General features: G+C 43.8%; 7 non-coding genes across 7 annotated transcripts; all 7 read right to left on the bottom strand.

The window, feature by feature from the left end:
- Window positions 1-1,376: 1,376 nt before the first annotated feature.
- Window positions 1,377-1,448, bottom strand: TRNAG-UCC (transfer RNA glycine (anticodon UCC)). The gene has a single exon. It is a non-coding gene; the product is annotated as a tRNA-Gly (tRNA).
- Window positions 1,449-2,952: 1,504 nt separating this feature from the next.
- TRNAG-CCC (transfer RNA glycine (anticodon CCC)) lies at window positions 2,953-3,024 on the bottom strand. Its single transcript has one exon. It is a non-coding gene; the product is annotated as a tRNA-Gly (tRNA).
- A 1,533-nt stretch (window positions 3,025-4,557) lies between these two features.
- TRNAG-UCC (transfer RNA glycine (anticodon UCC)) lies at window positions 4,558-4,629 on the bottom strand. Its single transcript has one exon. It is a non-coding gene; the product is annotated as a tRNA-Gly (tRNA).
- Window positions 4,630-6,142: 1,513 nt separating this feature from the next.
- Window positions 6,143-6,214, bottom strand: TRNAG-CCC (transfer RNA glycine (anticodon CCC)). The gene has a single exon. It is a non-coding gene; the product is annotated as a tRNA-Gly (tRNA).
- Window positions 6,215-7,742: 1,528 nt separating this feature from the next.
- Window positions 7,743-7,814, bottom strand: TRNAG-UCC (transfer RNA glycine (anticodon UCC)). Its single transcript has one exon. It is a non-coding gene; the product is annotated as a tRNA-Gly (tRNA).
- Window positions 7,815-9,336: 1,522 nt separating this feature from the next.
- On the bottom strand, window positions 9,337-9,408 carry TRNAG-CCC (transfer RNA glycine (anticodon CCC)). Its single transcript has one exon. It is a non-coding gene; the product is annotated as a tRNA-Gly (tRNA).
- Window positions 9,409-10,941: 1,533 nt separating this feature from the next.
- TRNAG-UCC (transfer RNA glycine (anticodon UCC)) lies at window positions 10,942-11,013 on the bottom strand. Its single transcript has one exon. It is a non-coding gene; the product is annotated as a tRNA-Gly (tRNA).
- Window positions 11,014-12,118: the final 1,105 nt, after the last annotated feature.

Genomic DNA, 12,118 nt, shown 5'->3' on the forward strand with positions numbered 1-12,118 from the left:
AAAGTTGTGCAGAAGAGAAGAAATGAAAAGCAACAGTACAAATAGTAGAAATGAGCATATATAGGCAGCATGGGAAGCAAAGCAGGGAAGAGAAAGAGAACATTCCATGAAATGCCCAGGAGATAGATAAGAGCAGAACAAAAAGGGAAGAATGAAATTCAAAGCATGCCCAGAAAGTTGTGTGAAGCTCCCACCAGTCAGTCATTTATGGTTATAATTGTGTGTCTTTACTTTCAAAGTACAGGGTTGTACCTTTCACGATCACTCTTGTATTACACAGACACGAATAGTTGAGAAGTCTTTTCTCACATAGCTGGCACAAGCTTGCACTTTTCCTTTCTGGCTATGTGGAAATGACAGCTTGGTCCTTGGAAGGAAAATCAAGCAAAATTAGCAGAGGATGGTTTCGATCCATCGACCTCTGGGTTATGGGCCCAGCACGCTTCCGCTGCGCCACTCTGCTCCTTTGTGAAAGTGTTCTCTTTATGCAGATGAGGAGGCATTCAGAGAAGTGACGTGGGATTGGTCGGGCTCTCACCTCATTTGCCTAAGTATATCGCAAGGCATGCTGGGTGCAGAAAATCTTTATCTTCCCCTCTCACAATCAGTCACAACTGAAAGTCCAGACCCTCTTAGGCACTAGCCGTTTCAGGCCTTTAACAAGACAACAGCTCTCCGACGCTCTCTGTCTCTCTCTCTCTCTGTGATCCTAGTGCTTGCATGCTCAGTATTTGGCTTTTCCTGGGAGCCAGAGATCTACCCGGTGAGGGCTTGCCGGTATAAGGCTTTAGAGCGTTTGGGAGCGTTCGGTACATGAGAGGACGTTGGACTGGAAGCTATGCAAATTTGAAGCATCCAAACTTCCTGCTGCAGTCGGAGGCTCTTTCCATGGACATCTGCCTTTTGGATTCCTCTAAACTTGCCCTCTGATGAAACATTTTGTGAGCTGCAGTTACCTCCGACGGCTACAAGGTGGTGCTACATTCAGGTGAGGGCACAAGTATGCACAAAATGTTGGGGACTTTTGCCAGATTTATTGCTGGACCTTGCATATTTTTTTCAGAGGCTAAATATTGCCTAGGAAATGCTTTTTAACATAGAGATGCTGGAGTTAAAATGTCTGGTCGGGCCTCAGCCCTTTCATTGTCTGCCCACTGTAACATATTTTTTTACCAGTACATGTGAGTGGTGACTCTGCTTTATGAAACTTATCATATATTAGGACAATGAATATAGCAGAAGGGGCGATCGAAATGCTTGCCTACATATTTGTTTATTTTTTATATAATGGCTGATTAACCTCTTAATTATATTACCATTTTGTGAAATGTTGCTTTAAAATATATCCTGCTTGCAGAATATATAAGTATTTGTACTGCGTTGGCCGGGAATCGAACCCGGGTCAACTGCTTGGAAGGCAGCTATGCTCACCACTATACCACCAACGCCCTCTGATCTTTGCGCTCTCGGTTCTAAACATTAGGACCCTGAGTTCAATGACTATCATGCACCAGCTTCAATGGTGCATTTGGTTTAGATACCAACATGAAAAGCAATAGAAAGTTTTTGTAGAGGGTAAGGAACTGGGATTGAAACCAAGGACAAAGCTGTGCAGAAGAGAAGAATGGAAAGCAGCAATACAAATAATAGATATGAACACATAGAGGCAGCATGGGAAGCAAAGCAGGGAAGAGAAATAGAGAACATTCCATGAAATGCCCAGGAGATAGATAAGAGCAGAACAAAAAAGGGAAGAATGAAATTCAAAGCCTCCACATAAAAGTGTTTGAAGGTCCCACCAGTCATTCATGCTTATTATTGTGTGCCTTTACTTTCAAAGTACAGTGTGGAGCTTTTGACGATCCCTCTCTTGTATTTCAGCAGACACAGATAGTTGAGAAGTCTTTTCTCACATAGCTGGCACAAGCTTGCGCTTTTCCTTGCTGGTAGCGTGGAAATGACAGCTTGGTCCTTGGAAGTAAAATCAAGCAAAATTAGCAGAGGATGGTTTCGATCCATCGACCTCTGGGTTATGGGCCCAGCACGCTTCCGCTGCGCCACTTTGCTCCGTTGTGAAAGTGTTCTTTTTATGCAGATAAGGAGCATTAGGCAGAGTAGCATGGGATTGGTCTGGCTCTCACCTCATTTGCATAAGTATATCCCAAGGCATGCTGGGTGCAGAAAAACTTCATCTTCCCCTCTCACAATCAGTCATAACTGAAAGTCAGACACTCTTAGGCACTAGCCGTTTCAGGCCTTTATCAAGACAGTAGCTCTTGAACCATCTCTCTCTCGCTCTGTGATCCTAGCACTAGCATGCTCAGGATTTGGCTTTACCTTGGAGCCAGAGATATACCCGGTGAGGGCTTGCCCGGTGTGAGGCTTTTGAGCGTTTGGGAGCGTTGTGGACGTTGGACAGGAAACTATGCGAATATGAAGCCTCCAACATTCCTGCTTCAGTGAGTGGTTCTTTCCATGGACATCTGACTCTTGGATTCCTCTCAACTTGCCTTCTGATAAAACATTTTGTGAGCAGCAGTTTCCTTCGACAGCTACAAGGTGGCGCTACATTCAGGTGAGAGCACAAGTATGCACAAAATGTTAGGGACTTTTGCCAGATTTATCGGTGGATCTTGCATATTTTTTCAGAGGCTAGATATTGCCTAGAAATGCTTTTTAACATAGAGATGCTGGAGTTACAATGTCTGGTCGGGCCTCAGCCCTTCCATTGTTTGCCCACTGTAACAAATTTATTACCAGCACATGTGTGTTGTGACTCTGCTTTATGAAACTTATCATATATTAGGACAATGTATGTAGCAGAAGGTGCGATTGAGATGTTTGCCCACGTATTTGTTTATATATGGCTGATTAATCTGTTCGTGAAATTTCCATTTTGTGACATGTTGCATTACAATATATCCTGCTTGCAGAATATATAAGTATTTTCAGTGCGTTGGCCGGGAATCGAACCCGGGTCAACTGCTTGGGAAGCAGCTATGCTCACCACTATACCACCAACGCCCTCTGATGTGTTAGCTCTCGGTTCTAAATATTACGTTGCAGAAATCAATGACTATCTTGCACCAGCTTCAATGGTGCATTTGGTTTAGATACCAACATGAGAAGCAGTAGAACGTTTTTTGCAGAGGGTAAGGAACTGGGGATTGAAACCAAGGACAAAGTTGTGCAGAAGAGAAGAAATGAAAAGCAACAGTACAAATAGTAGAAATGAGCATATATAGGCAGCATGGGAAGCAAAGCAGGGAAGAGAAAGAGAACATTCCATGAAATGCCCAGGAGATATATAAGAGCAGAACAAAAAGGGAAGAATGAAATTCAAAGCATGCCCAGAAAGTTGTGTGAAGCTCCCACCAGTCAGTCATTTATGGTTATAATTGTGTGTCTTTACTTTCAAAGTACAGGGTTGTACCTTTCACGATCACTCTTGTATTACACAGACACGAATAGTTGAGAAGTCTTTTCTCACATAGCTGGCACAAGCTTGCACTTTTCCTTTCTGGCTATGTGGAAATGACAGCTTGGTCCTTGGAAGGAAAATCAAGCAAAATTAGCAGAGGATGGTTTCGATCCATCGACCTCTGGGTTATGGGCCCAGCACGCTTCCGCTGCGCCACTCTGCTCCTTTGTGAAAGTGTTCTCTTTATGCAGATGAGGAGGCATTCAGAGAAGTGACGTGGGATTGGTCGGGCTCTCACCTCATTTGCCTAAGTATATCGCAAGGCATGCTGGGTGCAGAAAATCTTTATCTTCCCCTCTCACAATCAGTCACAACTGAAAGTCCAGACCCTCTTAGGCACTAGCCGTTTCAGGCCTTTAACAAGACAACAGCTCTCCGACGCTCTCTGTCTCTCTCTCTCTCTGTGATCCTAGTGCTTGCATGCTCAGTATTTGGCTTTTCCTGGGAGCCAGAGATCTACCCGGTGAGGGCTTGCCGGTATAAGGCTTTAGAGCGTTTGGGAGCGTTCGGTACATGAGAGGACGTTGGACTGGAAGCTATGCAAATTTGAAGCATCCAAACTTCCTGCTGCAGTCGGAGGCTCTTTCCATGGACATCTGCCTTTTGGATTCCTCTAAACTTGCCCTCTGATGAAACATTTTGTGAGCTGCAGTTACCTCCGACGGCTACAAGGTGGTGCTACATTCAGGTGAGGGCACAAGTATGCACAAAATGTTGGGGACTTTTGCCAGATTTATTGCTGGATCTTGCATATTTTTTTCAGAGGCTAAATATTGCCTAGGAAATGCTTTTTAACATAGAGATGCTGGAGTTAAAAGGTCTGGTTGGGCCTCAGCCCTTTCATTGTCTGCCCACTGTAACATATTTTTTTACCAGTACATGTGAGTGGTGACTCTGCTTTATGAAACTTATCATATATTAGGACAATGAATATAGCAGAAGGGGCGATCGAAATGCTTGCCTACATATTTGTTTATTTTTTATATAATGGCTGATTAACCTCTTAATTATATTACCATTTTGTGAAATGTTGCTTTAAAATATATCCTGCTTGCAGAATATATTAGTATTTGTACTGCGTTGGCCGGGAATCGAACCCGGGTCAACTGCTTGGAAGGCAGCTATGCTCACCACTATACCACCAACGCCCTCTGATCTTTGCGCTCTCGGTTCTAAACATTAGGACCCTGAGTTCAATGACTATCATGCACCAGCTTCAATGGTGCATTTGGTTTAGATACCAACATGAAAAGCAATAGAAAGTTTTTGTAGAGGGTAAGGAACTGGGATTGAAACCAAGGACAAAGCTGTGCAGAAGAGAAGAATGGAAAGCAGCAATACAAATAATAGATATGAACACATAGAGGCAGCATGGGAAGCAAAGCAGGGAAGAGAAATAGAGAACATTCCATGAAATGCCCAGGAGATAGATAAGAGCAGAACAAAAAAGGGAAGAATGAAATTCAAAGCCTCCACATAAAAGTGTTTGAAGGTCCCACCAGTCATTCATGCTTATTATTGTGTGCCTTTACTTTCAAAGTACAGTGTGGAGCCTTTGACGATCCCTCTCTTGTATTTCAGCAGACACAGATAGTTGAGAAGTCTTTTCTCACATAGCTGGCACAAGCTTGCGCTTTTCCTTGCTGGTAGCGTGGAAATGACAGCTTGGTCCTTGGAAGTAAAATCAAGCAAAATTAGCAGAGGATGGTTTCGATCCATCGACCTCTGGGTTATGGGCCCAGCACGCTTCCGCTGCGCCACTCTGCTCCGTTGTGAAAGTGTTCTTTTTATGCATATAAGGAGCATTAGGCAGAGTAGCATGGGATTGGTCTGGCTCTCACCTCATTTGCATAAGTATATCCCAAGGCATGCTGGGTGCAGAAAAACTTCATCTTCCCCTCTCACAATCAGTCATAACTGAAAGTCAGACACTCTTAGGCACTAGCCGTTTCAGGCCTTTATCAAGACAGTAGCTCTTGAACCATCTCTCTCTCGCTCTGTGATCCTAGCACTAGCATGCTCAGGATTTGGCTTTACCTTGGAGCCAGAGATATACCCGGTGAGGGCTTGCCCGGTGTGAGGCTTTTGAGCGTTTGGGAGCGTTGTGGACGTTGGACAGGAAACTATGCGAATATGAAGCCTCCAACATTCCTGCTTCAGTGAGTGGTTCTTTCCATGGACATCTGACTCTTGGATTCCTCTCAACTTGCCTTCTGATAAAACATTTTGTGAGCAGCAGTTTCCTTCGACAGCTACAAGGTGGCGCTACATTCAGGTGAGAGCACAAGTATGCACAAAATGTTAGGGACTTTTGCCAGATTTATCGGTGGATCTTGCATATTTTTTTCAGAGGCTAGATATTGCCTAGAAATGCTTTTTAACATAGAGATGCTGGAGTTACAATGTCTGGTCGGGCCTCAGCCCTTCCATTGTTTGCCCACTGTAACAAATTTATTACCAGCACATGTGTGTTGTGACTCTGCTTTATGAAACTTATCATATATTAGGACAATGTATGTAGCAGAAGGTGCGATTGAGATGTTTGCCCACGTATTTGTTTATTTTTTTATATATGGCTGATTAATCTGTTCGTGAAATTTCCATTTTGTGACATGTTGCATTACAATATATCCTGCTTGCAGAATATATAAGTATTTTCAGTGCGTTGGCCGGGAATCGAACCCGGGTCAACTGCTTGGGAAGCAGCTATGCTCACCACTATACCACCAACGCCCTCTGATGTGTTAGCTCTCGGTTCTAAATATTACGTTGCAGAAATCAATGACTATCTTGCACCAGCTTCAATGGTGCATTTGGTTTAGATACCAACATGAGAAGCAGTAGAACGTTTTTTGCAGAGGGTAAGGAACTGGGGATTGAAACCAAGGACAAAGTTGTGCAGAAGAGAAGAAATGAAAAGCAACAGTACAAATAGTAGAAATGAGCATATATAGGCAGCATGGGAAGCAAAGCAGGGAAGAGAAAGAGAACATTCCATGAAATGCCCAGGAGATAGATAAGAGCAGAACAAAAAGGGAAGAATGAAATTTAAAGCATGCCCAGAAAGTTGTGTGAAGCTCCCACCAGTCATTTATGGTTATAATTGTGTGTCTTTACTTTCAAAGTACAGGGTTGTACCTTTCACGATCACTCTTGTATTACACAGACACGAATAGTTGAGAAGTCTTTTCTCACATAGCTGGTACAAGCTTGCACTTTTCCTTTCTGGCTATGTGGAAATGACAGCTTGGTCCTTGGAAGGAAAATCAAGCAAAATTAGCAGAGGATGGTTTCGATCCATCGACCTCTGGGTTATGGGCCCAGCACGCTTCCGCTGCGCCACTCTGCTCCTTTGTGAAAGTGTTCTGTTTATGCAGATGAGGAGGCATTCAGAGAAGTGACGTGGGATTGGTCGGGCTCTCACCTCATTTGCCTAAGTATATCGCAAGGCATGCTGGGTGCAGAAAATCTTTATCTTCCCCTCTCACAATCAGTCACAACTGAAAGTCCAGACCCTCTTATTCACTAGCCGTTTCAGGCCTTTAACAAGACAACAGCTCTCCGACGCTCTCTGTCTCTCTCTCTCTCTGTGATCCTAGTGCTTGCATGCTCAGTATTTGGCTTTACCTGGGAGCCAGAGATCTACCCGGTGAGGGCTTGCCGGTATAAGGCTTTAGAGCGTTTGGGAGCGTTCGGTACATGAGAGGACGTTGGACTGGAAGCTATGCAAATTTGAAGCATCCAAACTTCCTGCTGCAGTCGGAGGCTCTTTCCATGGACATCTGCCTTTTGGATTCCTCTAAACTTGCCCTCTGATGAAACATTTTGTGAGCTGCAGTTACCTCCGACGGCTACAAGGTGGTGCTACATTCAGGTGAGGGCACAAGTATGCACAAAATGTTGGGGACTTTTGCCAGATTTATTGCTGGATCTTGCATATTTTTTTCAGAGGCTAAATATTGCCTAGGAAATGCTTTTTAACATAGAGATGCTGGAGTTAAAATGTCTGGTCGGGCCTCAGCCCTTTCATTGTCTGCCCACTGTAACATATTTTTTTACCAGTACATGTGAGTGGTGACTCTGCTTTATGAAACTTATCATATATTAGGACAATGAATATAGCAGAAGGGCGATCGAAATGCTTGCCTACATATTTGTTTATTTTTTATATAATGGCTGATTAACCTCTTGATTATATTACCATTTTGTGAAATGTTGCTTTAAAATATATCCTGCTTGCAGAATATATAAGTATTTGTATTGCGTTGGCCGGGAATCGAACCCGGGTCAACTGCTTGGAAGGCAGCTATGCTCACCACTATACCACCAACGCCCTCAGATCTTTGCGCTCTCGGTTCTAAACATTAGGACCCTGAGTTCAATGACTATCATGCACCAGCTTCAATGGTGCATTTGGTTTAGATACCAACATGAAAAGCAATAGAAAGTTTTTGTAGAAGGTAAGGAACTGGGATTGAAACCAAGGACAAAGCTGTGCAGAAGAGAAGAATGGAAAGCAGCAATACAAATAATAGATATGAACACATAGAGGCAGCATGGGAAGCAAAGCAGGGAAGAGAAATAGAGAACATTCCATGAAATGCCCAGGAGATAGATAAGAGCAGAACAAAAAAGGGAAGAATGAAATTCAAAGCCTCCACATAAAAGTGTTTGAAGGTCCCACCAGTCATTCATGCTTATTATTGTGTGCCTTTACTTTCAAAGTACAGTGTGGAGCTTTTGACGATCCCTCTCTTGTATTTCAGCAGACACAGATAGTTGAGAAGTCTTTTCTCACATAGCTGGCACAAGCTTGCGCTTTTCCTTGCTGGTAGCGTGGAAATGACAGCTTGGTCCTTGGAAGTAAAATCAAGCAAAATTAGCAGAGGATGGTTTCGATCCATCGACCTCTGGGTTATGGGCCCAGCACGCTTCCGCTGCGCCACTCTGCTCCGTTGTGAAAGTGTTCTTTTTATGCAGATAAGGAGCATTAGGCAGAGTAGCATGGGATTGGTCTGGCTCTCACCTCATTTGCATAAGTATATCCCAAGGCATGCTGGGTGCAGAAAAACTTCATCTTCCCCTCTCACAATCAGTCATAACTGAAAGTCAGACACTCTTAGGCACTAGCCGTTTCAGGCCTTTATCAAGACAGTAGCTCTTGAACCATCTCTCTCTCGCTCTGTGATCCTAGCACTAGCATGCTCAGGATTTGGCTTTACCTTGGAGCCAGAGATATACCCGGTGAGGGCTTGCCCGGTGTGAGGCTTTTGAGCGTTTGGGAGCGTTTGGGAGCGTTGTGGACGTTGGACAGGAAACTATGCAAATATGAAGCCTCCAACATTCCTGCTTCAGTGAGTGGTTCTTTCCATGGACATCTGACTCTTGGATTCCTCTCAACTTGCCTTCTGATAAAACATTTTGTGAGCAGCAGTTTCCTTCGACAGCTACAAGGTGGCGCTACATTCAGGTGAGAGCACAAGTATGCACAAAATGTTAGGGACTTTTGCCAGATTTATCGGTGGATCTTGCATATTTTTTCAGAGGCTAGATATTGCCTAGAAATGCTTTTTAACATAGAGATGCTGGAGTTACAATGTCTGGTCGGGCCTCAGCCCTTCCATTGTTTGCCCACTGTAACAAATTTATTACCAGCACATGTGTGTTGTGACTCTGCTTTATGAAACTTATCATATATTAGGACAATGTATGTAGCAGAAGGTGCGATTGAGATGTTTGCCCACGTATTTGTTTATTTTTTTATATATGGCTGATTAATCTGTTCGTGAAATTTCCATTTTGTGACATGTTGCATTACAATATATCCTGCTTGCAGAATATATAAGTATTTTCAGTGCGTTGGCCGGGAATTGAACCCGGGTCAACTGCTTGGGAAGCAGCTATGCTCACCACTATACCACCAACGCCCTCTGATGTGTTAGCTCTCGGTTCTAAATATTACGTTGCAGAAATCAATGACTATCTTGCACCAGCTTCAATGGTGCATTTGGTTTAGATACCAACATGAGAAGCAGTAGAACGTTTTTTGCAGAGGGTAAGGAACTGGGGATTGAAACCAAGGACAAAGTTGTGCAGAAGAGAAGAAATGAAAAGCAACAGTACAAATAGTAGAAATGAGCATATATAGGCAGCATGGGAAGCAAAGCAGGGAAGAGAAAGAGAACATTCCATGAAATGCCCAGGAGATAGATAAGAGCAGAACAAAAAGGGAAGAATGAAATTCAAAGCATGCCCAGAAAGTTGTGTGAAGCTCCCACCAGTCAGTCATTTATGGTTATAATTGTGTGTCTTTACTTTCAAAGTACAGGGTTGTACCTTTCACGATCACTCTTGTATTACACAGACACGAATAGTTGAGAAGTCTTTTCTCACATAGCTGGCACAAGCTTGCACTTTTCCTTTCTGGCTATGTGGAAATGACAGCTTGGTCCTTGGAAGGAAAATCAAGCAAAATTAGCAGAGGATGGTTTCGATCCATCGACCTCTGGGTTATGGGCCCAGCACGCTTCCGCTGCGCCACTCTGCTCCTTTGTGAAAGTGTTCTCTTTATGCAGATGAGGAGGCATTCAGAGAAGTGACGTGGGATTGGTCGGGCTCTCACCTCATTTGCCTAAGTATATCGCAAGGCATGCTGGGTGCAGAAAATCTTTATCTTCCCCTCTCACAATCAGTCACAACTGAAAGTCCAGACCCTCTTAGGCACTAGCCGTTTCAGGCCTTTAACAAGACAACAGCTCTCCGACGCTCTCTGTCTCTCTCTCTCTCTGTGATCCTAGTGCTTGCATGCTCAGTATTTGGCTTTTCCTGGGAGCCAGAGATCTACCCGGTGAGGGCTTGCCGGTATAAGGATTTAGAGCGTTTGGGAGCGTTCGGTACATGAGAGGACGTTGGACTGGAAGCTATGCAAATTTGAAGCATCCAAACTTCCTGCTGCAGTCGGAGGCTCTTTCCATGGACATCTGCCTTTTGGATTCCTCTAAACTTGCCCTCTGATGAAACATTTTGTGAGCTGCAGTTACCTCCGACGGCTACAAGGTGGTGCTACATTCAGGTGAGGGCACAAGTATGCACAAAATGTTGGGGACTTTTGCCAGATTTATTGCTGGACCTTGCATATTTTTTTCAGAGGCTAAATATTGCCTAGGAAATGCTTTTTAACATAGAGATGCTGGAGTTAAAATGTCTGGTCGGGCCTCAGCCCTTTCATTGTCTGCCCACTGTAACATATTTTTTTACCAGTACATGTGAGTGGTGACTCTGCTTTATGAAACTTATCATATATTAGGACAATGAATATAGCAGAAGGGGCGATCGAAATGCTTGCCTACATATTTGTTTATTTTTTATATAATGGCTGATTAACCTCTTAATTATATTACCATTTTGTGAAATGTTGCTTTAAAATATATCCTGCTTGCAGAATATATAAGTATTTGTACTGCGTTGGCCGGGAATCGAACCCGGGTCAACTGCTTGGAAGGCAGCTATGCTCACCACTATACCACCAACGCCCTCTGATCTTTGCCCTCTCGGTTCTAAACATTAGGACCCTGAGTTCAATGACTATCATGCACCAGCTTCAATGGTGCATTTGGTTTAGATACCAACATGAAAAGCAATAGAAAGTTTTTGTAGAGGGTAAGGAACTGGGATTGAAACCAAGGACAAAGCTGTGCAGAAGAGAAGAATGGAAAGCAGCAATACAAATAATAGATATGAACACATAGAGGCAGCATGGGAAGCAAAGCAGGGAAGAGAAATAGAGAACATTCCATGAAATGCCCAGGAGATAGATAAGAGCAGAACAAAAAAGGGAAGAATGAAATTCAAAGCCTCCACATAAAAGTGTTTGAAGGTCCCACCAGTCATTCATGCTTATTATTGTGTGCCTTTACTTTCAAAGTACAGTGTGGAGCTTTTGACGATCCCTCTCTTGTATTTCAGCAGACACAGATAGTTGAGAAGTCTTTTCTCACATAGCTGGCACAAGCTTGCGCTTTTCCTTGCTGGTAGCGTGGAAATGACAGCTTGGTCCTTGGAAGTAAAATCAAGCAAAATTAGCAGAGGATGGTTTCGATCCATCGACCTCTGGGTTATGGGCCCAGCACGCTTCCGCTGCGCCACTCTGCTCCGTTGTGAAAGTGTTCTTTTTATGCAGATAAGGAGCATTAGGCAGAGTAGCATGGGATTGGTCTGGCTCTCACCTCATTTGCATAAGTATATCCCAAGGCATGCTGGGTGCAGAAAAACTTCATATTCCCCTCTCACAATCAGTCATAACTGAAAGTCAGACACTCTTAGGCACTAGCCGTTTCAGGCCTTTATCAAGACAGTAGCTCTTGAACCATCTCTCTCTCGCTCTGTGATCCTAGCACTAGCATGCTCAGGATTTGGCTTTACCTTGGAGCCAGAGATATACCCAGTGAGGGTTTGCCCGGTGTGAGGCTTTTGAGCGTTTGGGAGCGTTGTGGACGTTGGACAGGAAACTATGCGAATATGAAGCCTCCAACATTCCTGCTTCAGTGAGTGGTTCTTTCCATGGACATCTGACTCTTGGATTCCTCTCAACTTGCCTTCTGATAAAACATTTTGTGAGCAGCAGTTTCCTTCGACAGC

Source organism: Lissotriton vulgaris, chromosome 9 (assembly GCF_964263255.1).
Source record: "Lissotriton vulgaris chromosome 9, aLisVul1.2, whole genome shotgun sequence".
NCBI classification, from domain to species: Eukaryota; Metazoa; Chordata; class Amphibia; order Caudata; family Salamandridae; genus Lissotriton; species Lissotriton vulgaris.